Consider the following 19,820-nt stretch of genomic DNA (forward strand, 5'->3'; position numbering starts at 1 on the left):
TCTAGAAGTTCAATTTGACCAGGACATAACAACTGAGGGGAAGCATGGGGAAACGAGGTTGGAGAAGTTGGCAGGGTCCAAGAGATAGTCTTTTAAGCATAAGGAACTAAGACAGAGCCTCAGAGAAAAAGTGAGCCTTGAAGCTTTTGAATGGGGAAGTAACATAATTCATCAGTTTTGCATTTTTAGCTTTGCATTTTCACTGGATACCTTATGAAGAATGTGTGGGCAGGGGATCAAGATTGTCTTCAGGGAGAAAACTTCCAAGTTTCCCTCGACTCCACGTCTTTTGCGTTTTAAACTGGTACCTTCTCTGCTGATAATGGTTGTTGTATATTCAAGTATTTGGGAAAATTAATCTGGTATTGCTGTGTAGGAATAGATTGTAGGTAGCAGATTATTCCAGAGGTGGTGGTGTAATCCAGTGATAAAGACCTGAGTTGGCTTCAATCTATTAATGGTCAAAAGGGAGAGAAAAAGGCAAGTTGCTACTAGAAACATGAAGAAGAAAGAGTTGATAGACTTGTGGCTGGTTACAGAAAGAGGGAAGGGTATTTGTGTTTAACCCATTGTATGTCAACAAATTCTACCTAAGTGAATAAATGAATGAACACGTGACCAAATGAGAAATGGAGGAAACAAGACTGAGGGAGCTGGTTTTAGTTTGGGGCATATTGTGTTGGAAAATAAAGTATAAAACTCTGCCTAAATTAAAATAAATCACCCACATACTATGCCCATCCTGTACTATTTCAGCTGTATCATAAAAAATGAGCCAATTTAGGTAGGTACTCCTATCTTTTGGCCATACATTGAGAAATATAGCACAGTGTCATATCATTGAGCATTAGCCTAAAAGCCTGATAGATGGATTTTAAATCTCAACTCCACCTCTCACTAGTATGACTTTGATCAAGTTATATAATCATTCTATTTCTGAGTTTTCTCATCTGTAAAATGGGAACAATAGTGTTATCTTCCTTGTAGGATAGTGAGGACTTCATAAACAATCCACTAGCCTTCAACCACATGTTAGAAACCTGAGGCTTGAAGATCAAAGACATCACTAGATAAACTTAATTATCCAAGATTCTCAGCCAAGAGATATTATCTCTTTGTACATGACACTGTATTGATTACAAAGCTTTAGACTGAAATAGATATGTTCTACTATAGTAAGTTTAGGTAATTATTCACATCTTCTTACATTGTATTTCCTAAAGTTCTAAGATGTTTCATAATAAACCTATTTCACTGATTTATATGTATATATTTTAAAAATCATGAAAGTAAAGTAGCTCTTTAGTGTTAGTCTTTCTAAAATTTCATCTGTATTATGAACAAATGGTTCAGTCATTAATTGAGCTTTTAAAAAATCTTTTTACAAAGAATAAATAGAAGATAGATCATTTAAAAATAGGCAATTTACGAAGTTTAGAATCAAGGTTTGTGGTTATTGCATGAACAACCTATTTCAATAGAGACTTCCTTATTCTATTGCATTATACTTGCTGTGTCTGGGTTTTCTCATATATGGATCCTTCTGACACTGATAATAGGACATAAAAATGGAGGATGTGCTAATTATTTTGTTCAGAATAAACTATTATACTATAGAATGCACTTTAAAAATTCTTAAAATTTAATTTATCGTTAAGATCTTTTTTCATCAAAATATACAGCCCTTTCCATAAATTTAAAAAAACTTTTATTGTGGCTCCACTATAAAATTTTCTAATCTAATTTATTTAGTGCTTACTTACATGAAAAAAAGCTAAAATTTACCAGAAGATAATATATAGCCATTCTACCAACCGTATACCCACCTTCATTACTGTAGTTAATTGTTCATGATTTTGTTGCTTTACATCTTTTGCAATCACTTGCATTGAAATACATTTTCTAAAATATTATGTCTTTACTTTTGTATTTGGTGCTCCTAACATTGGCATCGATACTGAATTTAGCAAAGAGCAACAGAGTTTTAATTGAATTTTACAAGAACTTAAGCAACATGAAGGCAGAGGTTTTATCTGTCTTGCTTGCCCTTTCCACTTCAGACCTACAAAAGTGCCTGCCACAAGCTAGGTGCTCAATAAATATGTCTTGCTATAAAAGAAAAAAGAGAGGTGCTTGGATGACTCTGGATTTCAGCTCATGATCTCACAGTTCGTGGGTTTGAGCCCCATGTCAGGCTCTGTACTGGCAGTGTGGATTGGGATTCTCTCTCTCTTTCTCCTTCTATCTGCCCCTCCCCTGCCCCTCCCTCGCTCAAATAAATAAAATCTTAAAAAAAAAAAAAAACAGGAGAGACAGAAGAGATAGGGAAAAGTTAATGATATTTTTGTCCTCAGGAGACTTAGATGCAACATAAGAATATATGGCAGGTACATAAAAAATATGAAATAAAAATTAGTACAATGAGGTACACTTCAATATACCGTAATTATATTTCAGCATTTAAGAATGGGAACCTGTAGGGTGTTGTGTTTTCAAATCTGAATTTGTGTTAACTTCATATTCAAAAGAATAATTTTAGGGGCACCTGGCTCATTTGGTGGCTCATTTGGTTAAGCATCCAACTCTTGGTTTCAGCTCAGGTCATGATCTCGAGGTTCAGGAGTTTGAGCTCTGTACTATATCAGACTCTGTACTGACAGAGTGGAGCCTGTTTTAGATTCTCTGTCTCTGTCTCTCTCTCCCAAAATAATGACAATTATTATTATTATTTTATCAATAATGATAGTAACACTAACAATAGCTAACCCAATAGGACTTAGTATGTGCTAATATGTTAACTGAATTATTTATCCAATCCTCTCAGCAATAATATTGGAGAATTATTATATCCTTTTTAAAATGTTTTAAATGTTTATTTATTTATTTTGAGAGAGAAAAAGATAATAGAGTGTGAGCAAGGGAGGGTTAGAGAGGGAGGGAGACAGAGAATCCCAATCAGGCTCTGTGCTGTCAGCACTGAGCCCCACATGGGCCTCCAACTCAATTCAAGGCTAACAGTGAATCATAACCTGAGCTGAAATCAAGAGTTGATGCTCAACGGAGGAAGCCACCCATGTGTCCCTACATCCTTTTTTTTTTTTTTTTTTTTTTAGATGAGGAAATTGAGAAATATGGCTAGGAAGTATTAGAGCTTGGATGTGAATTCAAGCTGTCTGAAGACAGACCTGATGACAACCAAAAATAAGTCTTTGAAAGATCAATTCACTCCTTTACGGTAAATATTACTCAAAAAATTTTATACAAGATTCCATTCAAAAAAATTTTTTTTAAAGAACAAGAAAGGGGGTGCCTGAATGGCTCAGTCAGTTCCGACTGAGCGTCCGACTTCGGCTCAGGTCATGATCTCACAGCTCTTGAGTTCAAGCCCCGTGTCGGGCTCTGTGCTGACAGCTCAGAGCCTGGAGCCTCCTTCGGATTCTGTCTCCTTCTCTCTCTGCCCCTAACCCACTCCCATTCTGTCTCTGTCTTTCTAAACATTAAAAAAAATTTAAAAAAAAGATTCCATTTATTTTTTCTTGAACTGAATTCATAGTAAAATAGTAATAGTTATTTATAACAATGCAAATGTTATTTCAAACTATTTAAAAGTTTAAATTTATTAAACAGCATAAATGTTAATGATTATGCCTTATCGAAAAATTTGTTAAAAGAGTACCTTTTGAAACAAGCAACTAAAGAAAACTTAAGAATATGTCAGTGTTCTTCTGGTTCTACATTTTGTATCTCTAGATTTCCAACCTTGCATACAAATTCTGGTTTGTTCTCTTTCCCCGCTCCACTCATACATATCAGAGAGTCTGCTGGAACTGGAGCAAGTGATTGCTGTGCAGAGTACATTTTTAATCTCTCTGTTTATTCAATCCAAGAATTACTGCTAAATTGAGAGTGTGACTAAATGCTGTAGAATTAATTACTTTGGCTTTAATCTCCTAAAATGCATTTTGTGTATACACATACAGCCTTATACGTATATGTACCTCTCTCCCTCTCTGTCACACACACCTATATTTGTATTTAATAATGCATTTTTAACATATACCTTCCAGGCCGTGTGCTTTTTCCTAAACCTATTCTCCCAACTTTTACCTTCACTTCAGAGCAGAGTTCACCTATATGGCCACAGTGGTCAACTGTTACTATTTTTGCTCTTATTAGGTATCTGGAAATTAATATACCACTAACAATTGTCAGTGGATCATATGCATGTTGGCTAGTTTTAGCAGATCTTTAGATTCCTTTCGTAACTAAATTTATCTTATAAAGCAGTCCAAACCTCTTGAATAATTTAAAATAAAACTTGAATATATATAAATATATATTTTTGCAAATATGTCTTCATTTGTCGCATAGAGAAACTGAAGGCAATCAGTTGAACAAAAACAGGTTGTTAAAATTCATAGTGTATTCTATGTTGAGACTTCAAGAAAAAAAAAAAAAAAAAAAGATGAAAGTAGAGGGCATTGTTTTGCGGATTAAATCGAACAAGACAGCCAGGGGTTGAAACTCACTTTTTCTGATTGATTCAAAAGAAAAAAATTACATAAAAATTTTTGTGGCTTTCATCTCGGATTGACGAATATGGTACAAGGACTTCTCCCTGCCATTTTTACCAAAAAGCAAACAAACAAATTCTAACAATAGAGCAAATACTTGTTTAAGTCTTGTAAGCTGTTTTAACTCTATATTCCTAGAGAAAAGTCAAGTGCCATGTTGGCTTGACTTGGATCATGTGTTATAACAAGGAAGTATGAAGTCTATGATGAAAAAGGCACTTTTCCCTCCTTGGATTGAGAATCAAGACATGAGTGGCAGCTTCCGCTATGCTACTAATAAGCTTGCCTGGACAAGTGAATTTCCAGTGCCGAATATTTTTAGGGGGAGAATTACTGACTTCTTGTGAGAATCTGGCATAAATGAACAAGTACATAAATATAGTTTTACCTAGTATTTTAGGGAGTTTGCAGACTTCTTGGGCCTGTAGTCTCCACCAATAGGTAATGAAACCAAGAACCACATAATCCCTAAAGTATGCTTGAATTCTATATTTCAAACACAATTTGCAAACATTTTCACCTAAATTATTGTTTTCACTGGGGAAAAAATTGTTTTCACTTGAACGGTGCCAAGTAAAAGCCTATCTGTGATACTTCATCCCCTACTTTTTGCCTTTGTCCACTGCAGACAGGATTCTTCTAGCAAATATTCTCTCGGGCGTCTTGGCACAAGGGATATTTGAATGTCATTATCTTTTAAATTTTTAGGTTTTGGGTAACTTCCTGGTATATTGTCTGTGATTTGCGTATACGTAAGGTCAAAAACCCAAGGTAATGCATCATAAACAAATCTTTTATATTTTCTTCACAAAGGTTTACTGAACCTTTGAACCTACATTTACTATTATAAAGTTAATATTCCATATTAAGGCAAGACTCAAATTAGCCTTTCAAAAATTATACTACAAAAAAAAATGAAAATACCTAAGTCAAAATTAAAGGCATCATAAGCAAATAACTTTGGCAGGTTTTCTTAGACAACCGTATCTTAAGCATGTTCCTCTAGATTATTTAAGATGTTTGGTATATTAAGGCAATTTATATCTAACCCAGTAAAATTTATAGTATATATGTTGAATAGAAGAAAATAATTGCTACATTAAGAAACCTCTCACTCTGCAGAAACAGTCCATTAAAATTCATAACTTGCCTGTCTACAAACTTTTATTAATTTATACCTGTGCCATAAGAATATAATCTTTGGGGCATCTAGGTGTCTCAGTCGGTTGAGCGTCCAACTCTTGATTTCAACTCAGGTCATGATATCACGGCTCGTGAGTTCAAGCCCCATGTTGGACTCTGCACTGACAGCACAGACCTCCTTGGGATTCTGTCTCTCTGCCCCTCCCCTTCACATGCTCCCTGTCTCTCTCTCTCAAAAATAAACATTTATATATATATATATACATACATATATATATATATGTGTATATATATATATATGTATATATAAAATCTCTTTATATTACAAAATTTAAAGTACATATATTTGGTTTATGGTATAGTGCACTAAGTTCCTCTGCCAAATACAGAGTGTAAGAGAGTCTGTATCCATCTCTAAACCGATAATAACCAAAGAATCTATAGTTCTATGAAAATAGAGAGTTTGCTGAAAAATGATTGGATCTTAGTCTATAATGACCAAACTATAGTCTAATTTTTCATACATTTGCTTTACCCAAATGGGTTTTATTTAGACTTTTCCCATAAGTTACAACAACTCTAAAGACTGTTTTTAACGACAGATGACCAAGAGCACATGGTGTTACCATACGAAGTGACCTCACGTGAAAGTAACTAAATGATTGCTGATTGCCAGCATCTGGGAGGCAATGTTCAGAATTATCCATTCATCTACACATTCTATACCAGATGATGTTCCAGGCCTTAGATACTTATCAGTGAACCAAAGTGAAAAAATAAATAAAGCTGTAGCTCTCCGCGATTTTTGACGAGGTGTGGTGGCAAGAGAAGGAAACAAGCAAGCATATATGTATAGTAATAAGTACTAGGAAGGAAAATACAGGATTATTTAAAAGAAAACAAATCACCCTACTTAACATCAGTGAGCCAGAAAAGTAATTCCTAAGTCAAAATGATAAATTTTACTTCTGAGGCTAGGTAGATTGTTTTAAATCATGATAAATATCCCCATCTACCCCATTCTATTATTGAACAGGAACTAAAAGGATTAGATCTTTCAGTGGCTTCTCATGGTTCCCATACCTGCCTCCAGCTTTAACACCCTCCATGCTTCTCTATGCCCACTCTATTACAACCACATTGACCTCTTTCTGTTCTCAAACATGAGAAGTTCCTTTCTGCCTCAGGACTTAACACATATATTGTTCCACCTTGAGTCTACCCCTTTACCCCATTCTACCTCCAAATCCAGCTAATCCTTAAATGTGATTTCTGCATGGAAGCCAATTCCGGATGAGACTCCTGGCTGTCACTTCCCTAGCAACTTTACCTGTCCTTTTAGGAACTTACTACAATTCCAATTATGCAATGACATATGCACCTTGTGTATTTATCATCTGTCTCCTTGATTAGCCTATGGGCTCCACGGGGTGAGGGGGGGGCCCTAGGCACAGCTGCTTCTCTCCTTTGCCAACTTACTTTTGGTGTCTTTGCACCCTGCTTGCCACAAAATGAGCACTTAGAAAAGTGTGAGAGGAAGAATGAATTGCCGTAAGAAATAGCTCTGGTTTACAACACGTGGCAGAGTGGGTTCTGGTGAGGGTTGGTAATACCTTTGAAACCCTGTGACTGAAAAAATGGTTCTGGTCAAATCTTGTGTTTTTAAATCTGTGTCACACACTGTTCTGGCCCCAGACTCTGCTGGAAGTCTACTGCTTGCTTGCTTGCTTGCAGGCTCAGAGTCTCAATGACAGATGGTTTTTAATCTTTGCTATTTGGCTTCCAGAGTGGGTGTATATTGCTAACTCATGTGTGCTCTCCAACATGTAGCAAATGACTCTGGTGGCCATGTTCTCTAAGGAATCAGATACTTTCTGGGATCTGTAGCTATGGGAGAAAGGTTTTCAATGCTTTCTAGTGGGCAATTTTTTTTTTCTTGGAATCAGTGTTGAAAAAAGATCCAGTTATGAAAAGCCACAGTTGTGTAAATCATTAAACAATTCCAGGACTTGACTGATCACCTCATGCCTAGCACTCTAAAGGGCACACACACATATTAGCATAAACACACAGTGTTAGGAATATTTCCTACATGAAAAATTAGAATTCTCCTTGAGAAAGGAAAGAATCCTTCTTTAGCACCTAGCATATTCTAAATCTCCATTGTGGCTCTTATCAATTTAGATAATGATAAATTGTTTTATTTCCGAATTTGTCTCACTCTTTCAAAGGCAAGAAACTATCTTTTTTTTTATCCTAAGACCTGACCAAAAAATAAGGTTCGTATTAAATGCTCAATTAATATTCATTAAGTAAATCACAGATAATAAATAAGTACTTATATTGGAAACCTCCTGAGCTGGAATACACACTCTGTTGTCTATCCTGGCCAGGCAAAATGGAGCTCAGAAGCCACTCAGGAAATAATGCTCTCTGATGCAGCATCTATTCCTTCAAACCAAGGACTAAAGGTTTTCCCAAGCCCAATAAACCTTCAGAAGATTTTCTTGCGTGGATTTATGCCAGAACCATTCAGGTCCATTAGTTGGCAAATAGGACTCCTTAATAACTGCTGAGGAACTATAAAATTCTATTCAGAATATAATGAAAGCTGCAGGGGATTGTGTATTCATTTCTCTTGTAGTAGGAAAACTTGAATCCTCAAATAACAGGGTGTTGCCATGTTAGCTTCCTCTGGAGAATTAAAACCCAAACTGTAAAGGGAGCAGAATGGTCTGACTGGTTATCACAGCCACTGGAATCTGCAAAGGCTCCCTTCTTAATTGGTACCAGAAGATCCAGCTGATAACAAAGTCTCCCTACTTGTGTCTCTATGGATGTGAAAGGATTATGCTCCTTCGCTAAGTATTTTGAGATCTCATATTCTAAAGTCATTATTTAATGACCTGAAATATAATAGGTTGCTCTATGTCAAAGAATAGACAAATGCATTAGAAGTGTATGAAAGAGAACAGGAAAAGGAAGAAAAGAATGGAGGGAAAGAGGGTTGAAAGGGAGGGAGGAAAGAACAAAGCAAGGAAGGAAGGGAACTATTAAAATATCGCATAGAGCTCTGCCACATCCCGGTTGCTTTTGTATGTGCAGTATTTCAGTGTCCTTCCTAGGTAAATAGCAATGCTTTCCCTTTTTATTAGCACTGCTGCAGCTGCTGGTGCTTACAAAGAGATTCACAAATCAAAATAGATTCAGTTAGCTTTTCAATAATTCTGAAAGGTGGGGGAACATTGCCAGAGAAGGATAGCACTCCAGTATCCTAACAAGGCGTCTTGTTAGCAAAACAAAGTGTGAATTGCTTAGAGATAATTCCCTGCGGTTGGTAATTCCACTGGGCTCCTCAGTGGCAGCCCAAGCTATTTCTCCTCAATAGACCAATGCCACTGAAGAGAATGTGTCAGAAGAAATGCAAAAAAAAAAAAAACAAAAAAAACAAAAAACCTTGCTTTCTTGAAACATTTATTCTTCTAGATTTTTCTTTATGTCAGCATGATTCATACTTATTGGTTCTTAGCCTGGAGCACCTAGCACAAGCAGGAACTGAGGAAGCCAGAGCAGAGCGTGAATAATGAATGAGCTACATAAGCACAAGTCTACGTCCCAAGCAGGAGTAAAGGCAAGTGCAGAGTTGCAGGCCAGCATTTTCATGGATTATTTCTATTATTTTCTCTCTCAAAGGAAAACAGAAAAACGAGACCCAGCAAGAGCTGGAGTGACAAACGCCGGGATTGAGATTGGAAGGCTGTCCACTTACCTCTTGCTTCACTCCTCGGCATTGTGTTACAACTGCCTGATTAAGGTATATGGAAAAAACAGAAACTTTGATAGGTTTTGTTGATGTATCCCTCTATCCCTGTGCATATCTCGTGACAGTTGAGGGGGGAAAACACATTTGTGTAGGGGATTGAGGGGTTTTTCCCTTAAAAAGTGTCCCGGGATATTAAAGGAAATATTAGTGTTTTTCACATCTGTGGGAATTATTACTAGTACTCATGCCCTTCAAGTGCTAGTTTACTTGAGGGGGCACTGGCCCCTTATATAACATGTGTGCTTTCTCTCCCTTTCATTTTGTACCTCATCCAATCTGCAGTTGTCATGGTTCATTATCTGTAGATGATCTTGAGCAGCCTTGCATTCTGAAAGAATATGCCGTGGCATCTGCCTCTGTGCTTTTGTGCCTTGCTGTACAGATGATATTTCAGCAAGAGTATTGGGGAAGGGGATGAGAGTGGAGGCAAGATTTGTGTCAGGCTGACATTTCTTTGCGCCATATTATGTCTTCCTCTTTCATATGTGCCTAGTTCAACAACGAAGTACATGTATCACATTGTGACTATTACATATGTTAGAGTACATAATCGGGGATGTAAAATACATGCTTGAATGTCTTAACTAATGAATTCCATCAAATTCAATTATCATTCTTAGACTCTTCATTAACCAATCACATTGCTTCTTTGGTCTAAGTCATTTCTAACACACTGTCACTAGGCATAAACACAAATCTGTGAAGTAAATTGGAGTGATTAAATTATCTCACTAGTCATTGTTTGGAGGCCCGTGTTACTGAAGTTCTGGATTCCTCAAGAATTGTCTTTCCTATTATTATCATCAAATACAAGAGAATGGATGTCAGAGTAGGAGACTGCGTCTTCAGGACTTTATTTCACTCAAGATATTGCCTCTGTACTCATTTTTCCGCAGGAAGTTGGTTACAATAGGTCACCAATACTAAAATTACATAGGAGCAAACCACCTCTTATAAACTCATGGACTTATTAAATAAATCATAAGACCTTCACCTTTTCAGAATGAACTGAGTCAATACTAAAAGTTTGTCCTGTCTCTCATACAGTATGAAACTTCAGGGTAGGATTACAGCTGTTATTGTTCAAACATACTTTTCTTCTAATTCTCATATTTCTTTACATGGACTCTTAAAGTGGCTCTGAAAAGGTATATATCCAAAATCACAAGTACTTCAGTTTCCTGGGAAATAATTGTCACAGTGCGAACACAAAATGGTTATTTCAATAACTTTATAAGGAAGGACATTTGCTGATTTTCTGGTAGCATGATTCTTACCATACAGTTCATAAAACAGTTGTTTTATTTTCCTTAATGCCTTCTATGAACAATTAGTTTGAGAAACATCTCAAAATATAACCTGAAGCCAACCTACAGAAACATTTATTTCTGGGTTCCATGGAAGACTTAAATAAAAATCTTTGGGAGCAGGCTCTAGAACCAGCATTTTAAATATATATATCAGATGATTCCAATCAACTCCAAAGTTTAAGAACCTCTACTCTACAATTTGAAAGCAAGGAAACAGCTAAAAGGAAACCATTATAAAATTGATGTCAAAAATAGAATTGATATCAAAAATAAAACACTGAAATTGTTTCCTATATATTTATATTTACTGAGACTGTACAAGGAATTTTAGACTGTTTGTTTCCTCTTTCATATGTATATTAAATATATTGAAATTTAAAAATCAGTGTTAGGGATGTCAAGGATATGAATGTCTATTAATTTAAAAGCTTTCCAAAGTTGCTAATAAGTATATAATAGTAAAAAGTATTAAATTCATAATTTGTACAATCATTTTCTCATTTGAATCTTCAGTCTCACAAAGCTTTCTGAGTAGCAAGTTATTCTTTCACCATTGGATATGTTTAATAAGCACCACTTTGTTAAGAATTCCAACATGTACTTTTGTTATGGTTTCCATTGAGCCAACTCCTATGGGTGTTGAAGTTTGAAAATACAATTTATTCATGCAAATAAGCTAAACCTTTTGGGTTGAGGGTTCCCATTTATTCATAAGTGAACATTTCTATGATGTCTCATTTTAGTAAGAGAATTTTCTCATACTTTTTTTTTTTTTTAGTGGAAACAAAGCACACCTTGTTTGCCAATTTTATACGCTTAAGTGGGAGTTGAGGACAAAGAATTGTCTTCTGAGCCATGAAAAGAGACAGCTTATGGTTACGTCTGCCATTGGATGAGAGCAGAAAGCAACAGTAGAACCAGTAGGAGAAGGACAGAGAGTGTTTGAGCAATGAAATTAATTCTTTGTTCCTACACCATAGATTCCACTGAGACAAGGGTCTAAAAGAAAAAAAAAGTCATAAACATTAGGTGAGCTTTTAGTTCTCTCAAAATCTTTCAGGTATACTTAGTTTACAAATGTGTCCAAAATGATTGGATAATTTGTTTCCCAAATTCATAAGAATCCTTTTATAAATAAAATAATTCTTGGTTTTCAGCTAGATTTTAAGTTTATTTATTTATTTATTTTGAGAGAGAGCTGGGAGAGAATCCCAAGCAGGTGCCACACTATCCGTGCCAAGCCCAATGCAGAGCCCAATGCAGGGCTCAAACCCACCAACCATGAGATCATGACCTGAGCTGAAGTCAAGAGTTGGATGCTTAACCCACTGAGCCACCTAGCACCCTGGTTTTCAGGTAGTTTTAAAGATCACATTTACAACTTAAGCAGACACTAACATCAATAAGATTGTGTTTCAAAACCTTAATTTGTGAGTTAAATATTTGGGACTCTAACAGCATTTTCACACAAAAACAATGCAATAATGTTGTTAGATGTTCAGATTTAATATTTTTTTGAACACCACAAAATTATAGTCAAATCATGATTTGTAAAAATAGAGCTTTGAAGTGAAAAATAGTAGGAAACAAAACAATACGCTATGATTCCAAAACATTAAACCAATTCAATAACATAGTTTTGAAAATCTTGTTTACTTTGAGTAACAGCTCCAAAGGAAAGCAGATTTGACTGTTGAAAGAGAAGGTAGGGTTTTTTCTAAAACACAGAAAAAATGGTGACGACATGAGCCTCATTCTCCTGAAACAGGGAAAAAGGTGATGGAGGGAAGAAATGCTGGGTAGAGCTAGAGCATGAGAGGCAAAATGGTCTCAAGTATGGGTCCCTAAGCAGCTATTGAATAGAAAGGATAGTCATTCATGGTTATGTTTGTAACTCAGGGGAACAGGTGTATTCAATTATTTTAAATGAATACAGACATATACATTCATTTAGAAAACAGATGAACAGAGGCAGTGTTTAAGCAAAGACAAAGCATGAATCCTCAATTCAGAGGGCTGGAAGAAATCGTGGGAAGAGAGAACTGGTGACGCTCACAGCCTTCTACCAATGGCTTTTCCTCTGAATTAATCTACTACTCAAGGCTTTACTGAACTCCGCTTTCTAAGGAGCTCTACCCTCTGTGTCTTTCAAAAAGTTCAGCACCAAGTGGACTCAATTTATTGTTGTACTGCATTTATTTCTTTAATTCACCAAATATTTATTGTATGCTCACTGTGTATTAGCTACATTTAGCCTAGATATTAGACTATAAAGAATATTTTGTTCTAGTTGAATTTTAGTACTTTATATTTTACTATTTGTCTTTATTTTTTTATTCACTAAATTTGAATGGTTTGAGAGAATAGGCAGCTACTGTACCTGGGGATGGAGGACCAGGAGTATGAATAATCCAGGGAAGAAGGCCCAAATGAGGGTGTATTTGTCTGTATTCTTTGTATGTCAAGGACATCTCAGCGGCCCCCAATGTAGAATCCCCTTTACTTCCATTTAACCAAAAGAACAACTGTTGGAGGTGGAAAGCAGAATATTTTCTCACGGCTAAAATTCTCCATTTAAAGAAAAAATAATAATTTCAAAATTATTTGATCTAAACCTCACTACTAGGCTAATTTGCAGTATAAGAAGAAAAAATTAGAAAGCCATCCTGGAAAAAAGGCCTATAATTCTTCATCCATTCAAATTTTCAGAAACTGTCTAAAAGAAAAGTTTCCAGAATCTCTACTATTATTACTATTTACATTGAAGCATAAGAGAATTCATCATGTAGGTTCCTCAAATCTCTCTTCACTCTGAATATTCCACTGGGGGAGGCAGGGCAAGGAAATAGTTTCTTTTCTGTTGAAGAACGTTTATTAAAGGGGTTTTTAAATGTAAAGTAGCCTCCCCTTTCCATTCCATTCTCAAGAAACAAGAACAAAGGATAAGAGGGAGCATTGACAACATTCAAAGGCCAGTCTTAGGACTGCCTATGCCTGTGTTGAGTTATCTCAAGCTCTATTTTACATCTTTCAAAAACTGTTATGAAAACCTGAGCTGAATAAGATGCCAATGATATCACTACCCAACCCTGTGTGTATTTCCCAAGTGCTTTTCTCCCCCTTTCCCTCTTGAAGTGATACTTCAAAACTGCTTGACCAGTGCTATAACATAATCTATTATCTTCATATATAAACTTGTTTGATGGTCTCTACACTTTTCAATTAATATGTCTTTGTCTTCTACTCTCCCTTGGCCCAAAAAACCTTGTCTACCATAGAGCCTGAGTTCATCCACTTATTTATCCAACAGTGATTGATTTTTTTTAAGCATTTCTTATGCCAATCACTTTTCTAAGCCCTAGGTCCAGGTTTCTGTTCTCATGGTGATTCCACATTAGTGAAGAGGCAGACCCTTATCAAAGAATAAATACACAAATATTCAGACCCACTAAAATATTGGTTATCCTGTAACTCAAATAATATTTTTCTGTACATTTTTTCCTCCAAGTTTTTTTCCAATGATCCTACTCTTTATTTTAATCTTACTGATTCTTACTGTTTTCAACTGTGCACTAAAAAAAAAAAAAAAAATCTGATCCATTTATTTTAACTCTTTTAAGGCTTTACATTTCCTTAAATGGAAAGGACAAGGGAATGCCTAAATTTACATATTAGATCAAGCTGTATTGCCTGAGAAATCTAATCCAGATAGCTGGGCCCAAATAGTGACAGGATGGCTACAGTGTGGCCCCTATGGAATCAAATACCCTACAACTCAAATTCACAAAAAAACATCTTTTCTGATTCTGAGATTTTTCTTAATTATATTTTCTAGTGACTGAGTGTCCTATTCTGGGACACATCAGAATAAATCTTTTTGCTCCATTGTTCTTCCTGGCAAAGTGACTTTGGTATGGATTAAGTTAGACTAGCCACTTTTGAATTCAATAAGGATTATATGCATATAAAAACAACAATAGACTCCAGAGAATTCACTGTGGTAATAGAAAAGAAAATGATTTAATCAAAGATACTGGATCTAAAGCAGAAAATAGATAAGAAAATACATGGTAACTTTAAGAATGTATATATTTTTAATATAAGAAATTAAACCAATATCCTGAAAACATTTTAGAAATTGGATATTAGTTAATAATTTCCCTTAAATTAATTATCACTTAAAAATAAACTAATAACATTGGGGCACCTGGGTGGCACAGTTGGTTCAGTGCCTGACTCTTGATTTCTGATCAGGTTATGATCTGTGATCCATGGGATCAATCCCCATGTCGGGCTCTGCACTGACAGTGTGGAGCCTGCTTGGGATTTTCTCTCTGTCCCTCCTCCATTTGTACACACACCCTGTCTCTCAAAAAAAAATTAACATTAAAAAAATAAGTAACATTTAAAAACAACATAGAGAGCCACTTTAATAATACAAATTATTTTTACATTTGCTTATGCTGATACTTATTTCTACCTAATAAAATATTTCATGGAGAAGTTAAATACTTTGTATTGTAATTTAATAAAAGTAAAATTTTTGTGGCATTCATTGCTTTATTTAGTGTTGATTCATTTTTATTTGAATATATTTTTCCCAATTGTTAGGCATTTAAAGAATCATTTTGCCCTACATTTAACCACTTATGTGCAGCTAAGCATATTTTGAACATATACCCAGAAGAATACTATCTAGTTCACATGAACATGGGACAGAACTTGATATAATCCTATAGAGAAACAGAACCAAAGTAAGAAATGTGTAAAATAGATGGAAGAATATTTTCAAAAACCCAGTAAGAATGTGAAACAACACAGGGATATGTTGAGGGCTAGAAAATTATTTCAGATGCTATAGTAATGAACTCTGGAAAGCTGTCCATTTCCCAACACTGTAAAATTCACACATAACTACCTGAAGCATTGTCTAATTTTACTACATGCATCTAGATTAATCACTGATCACAATTTGTATCAACAATTCTGGTGAACTGAGATGAAACACTCACCACTCCTATTCATATATACATAACTTATTGTAAATATTTCTAAACATATAGATCAGCACAAATAAAAATTTAAAAATCCTCAAGAGTCAAAAAAGGGAAACTCAAAAGCAGAATACAAAGCAGAAATACTAAGAGCCGATGTCATGACTGAACAGGGAGAGGTGGGTGCCTTATCAAGACTCTAATGATTGATTAAAGATCTGGAACTGAAAATCTCACATACATTCAAGACGCAAGAAGAGTGTCCTACTCTTTGATGAAGCAGCAAGAAAACTGCACCCACTGATCCAGGGAAGTGAGTAGAGTTTGTCTGCCTAGGAATCTAGATGACGGGGGGGGGGGGGGGGGGGGGGGGGGGGGGGGAAGTAGCTCAACTGTGACAAATCAAAACACCCGGCTGTGGCATATACCAGTATGGGATTTAAATTTATATTATTCACAGTGCAGGAGTCCCTCAAAATTGTACATAAACTAATGGAAACCAACAATTTTGTATAGAAACATATCTGAGCCAGATATGTTAAAAATTAACATTAATATTAACATATTAATATTTACATATTATATTACATTAACATATAATTAATTAACATATTAACATAGCCCTTAATTTAAAAAAAACAAAAACAAAAAAAAAAACCCTAGGGCACCTGGGTGGCTCAGTCAATTAAGCAGTCAACTTTGGCTCAGGTCTCGGTCTCACAGTTCATGAGTTTGAGCCCCGCATCCAGCTCTGTGCTGACAGCTCAGAGCCTGGAGTCTGCTTTGGATTCTGTGTCTCCCTCTCTCTATGCCCCTCCCCCTTTCACACTCTGTGTCTCCCTCTTTCTCTCTCAAAAATAAACAGACATTAAAAACAAATTTAAAAAAAACTCTGAAAATGATTTACAATTAAACAAATAATGATAAGCCCCCCCCCCCCATGAGAACTGTTTAACCTAACAAAGAATAAGCAGGCACCACAAGCTAGAATCCTAAAATTTTGGAAAATGATTGTGAAGAAAAAAAGGAAGAAATAGAAACCAACAGGAGGACTTTATAAAAATAAATTAGCAAATTTGAAAAAGAACTAAAAAAGAAAAATATAGCTTTCAAATTTAAAAACTTAACAAAAACTTTTAGGAAGAAAAGAGAAATGGCCTTAGAGAATATTAATGGCTATAAATTATATGTGAAGAAATTTTCATGAATGAGCACAGAGTGTTAAGGTATGGAAAGGTTAAGAGACATGAAGGAATAAAATGAAGAAGTACACCACTGTTCTACTAGGAATTATAGATGGTTAACTGTAAGATAATAGCCGAGAATTTTCTGTATTTGAGGAAAGATATGAATACCGTATGAAGAATCGTCCCCAGCCACAAACCAGATAAATTCATACACAGATATTGTAACAAAGCTACAGAATACCAAAAATAATGCAAAACCTTAAAAATCAATAAGAACAGACAGCATATAAAAAAGCAACGAAAATCAAAAACAATGAAAAAATAATTTCAAGTGTTGAAGGAAAATAACTAGCAAACTCAAATTCCATACTTACATAAACTATTATTTCAAGAGTAAAATAAATGCATTCCCAGGAAATGGCTTAAGGTCAGCACTCATAAAATATTTTGAGTAACAAAGTACATATTCCCTGCATTTTGGTGAAACCCTGGCTGTACATGTTTTAGCTATGAAAACTCGTTTATTCTAGAAGTCACTAAACCAGAAGACATCATCAATGGAATATTGTTAAAGACCAAATTCATTGCTAGCATATCCTTATATATCAAAGGCTTGAAAATTTAATGGCACCAGAGAGGTGCCCTTTTGACAGCGAGTTAAATGGCCTGAAATGTAGAAACTGGGCACCGTCCTGATCATTTACCCTTTTTTGTTTTGTGAGCAACAGCATTGCCATTTCTCTTAACACCAACTTCACATGTGAAATCTGTATGTTCTCCTAGGTTTATCCTTCTAGTTCTTGAACTGTCATTAGATGCAGCCTGGTACATTCCAAAATATACATCCAGGGGCACCTGGGTGGCTCAGTCGGTTGGGACTCGACTCTTGTCATAATCTCACGGTTCATGAGATCGAGACGCGCATCGGGCTCTGTGCTGACAGCAAGGAGACTGCTTGGGATTCTCTCTTTCCCTCACTCTCTGCCCCTCCCCCACTCACACTCTCAAAGTAAATAAACATTTTTTTAAATGCACAGCCATTTAGATATATACATATGTAAATGCCAAATTTGTTCAAATATTCCAGAATAATGTGAAAATTTTATAAATTAGTGGCTAGACTTTATGCCATCTCTGTGCCCAGCACACTTAATAAATACAGGAAACCTGAGATAGAAGTAGTAGAAAAGATTGTTGGGATAATTGAAGTAAGTTCTTACCAAACTACTTATGATCATTTACAACATCTCCATATTGAAACAAGTGATTCCATGAAGAAGACAGAAGAACATGGAATAGTAAGTAGTTTAGCAAGACTGTGCCTTTACCCAGCACAAAAACTTACGAGCTCCTAGAAAAAGAGCAACTATCAAGACAAATGTGCATAAATAATTTTTCTACCTCTTAAATTAGATAGAAATTTACAAATCAATTGTAGTCCTTTATATACCTGTGATGTTTTCTTATGTCCTGGACAGATGTGTCAAGATAATTAAAAATTCAGAGCTTCCGGGGGCGCCTGGGTGGCGCAGTCGGTTAAGCGTCCGACTTCAGCCAGGTCACGATCTCACGGTCCGTGAGTTCGAGCCCCGCGTCAGGCTCTGGGCTGATGGCTCAGAGCCTGGAGCCTGTTTCCGATTATGTGTCTCCCTCTCTCTCTGTCCCTCCCCCGTTCATGCTCTGTCTCTCTCTGTCCCAAAAATAAATAAACGTTGAAAAAAAAAATTAAAAAAAAAAAAAAAAATTCAGAGCTTCCGAGCAAGACAGTGATATATGACTATTATATTATTTCTGTTCTACTTAATTCTTGAAGCTAATATTAAGATGAGCATAAATTAGGAAACAATAAAGGAATGAAGTTAGTAGAAAAAAACACTAAACATATTCATGAAAGAAAGACACTGTATAATAGTGAATTAAAATTCTTTATCAAATATGTAGAAAATTAGATGAAGTTTTAAGTTCACAATACCTTATTGGTAGGCAATAATGAAATGCTGTTAAAAAAGAGCATTATTCTAAGATATCCAAGTGGAAACATAACAAGAATAATCCTGGGCATGATCACTGTATTGGAGACCTGAGTTCAAATTTAAGTCCATAATTGAAGAAGAATATCAAAAGTAAAAATATAGAAGGAGCAACAAAATTAGTCATTTAAAGTTTGTGAAATAACCTTGTAAATAAAGAATAAACAAATTTCAAGATGTTAAAATAAGAAATAAAAGCATCGATTAAGAATTTAAAGTAAATATATGCCATTCCAAGAAACATTGTACACTGAGGTTCAAAAGGAGAGAAACATGTTTAAATTACAGAAAAGAGTAGTGGATGAGATGATGTAATGTTCTGTGGAAGAGAATGTTAAAATCTGCTCTTGAATTTTTTTAAAAAGACAGACATTTATCTTTTATGAAACTTTTAATACAATTCTGGCCGACATTGGAAAGACACATTTTTTAGTATTTCCCTAACTCTCACATATTTACAGATAAATATTGAAGCTGCACTTGGAAAGCTTATTGTAATAAATCTGAAGGTTTTCTGAAATATGGGCACAACATGACACTTTTTGCAGTGATAAGTTATTTTATGATTTTGTTATTATGCTCCAAATGGGCAATGGAAAACATGAAAAAAATTATTTAGGAAAATAATATCTTCCCCAAATGGCTCCCTGTCAAAGTGGTGGCTGAGTATAGAGACTGACTAGATTAATCCTTCTGGTTTACTAGTTGTTTTGATGTTACATAGAAGGAGAAATGATGACTCTATCTTGGTATCCAAGA

General features: G+C 35.4%; 1 protein-coding gene across 5 annotated transcripts in view; it reads left to right on the forward strand.

Annotated features, from left to right (window-relative positions):
- The window catches only part of SYT1 (synaptotagmin 1), a 544,512-nt gene that overhangs the window by 113,830 nt on the left and 410,862 nt on the right, over positions 1-19,820 (forward strand). For 4 of the 5 annotated variants that reach the window (XM_060656890.3, XM_060656888.3, XM_060656887.3 and 1 more), the window contains one exon: positions 9,411-9,531. The exons of the other annotated variant lie outside the window; for it this stretch is intronic. The gene's annotated coding sequence lies outside the window, so the exon portion shown is untranslated. The remainder of the gene's footprint in view (positions 1-9,410; positions 9,532-19,820) is intronic. 5 annotated transcript variants of the gene reach the window in all.

The sequence above is a fragment of the Panthera onca genome, chromosome B4, assembly GCF_046562875.1.
Source record: "Panthera onca isolate mPanOnc1 chromosome B4, mPanOnc1 haplotype 2, whole genome shotgun sequence".
NCBI classification, from domain to species: Eukaryota; Metazoa; Chordata; class Mammalia; order Carnivora; family Felidae; genus Panthera; species Panthera onca.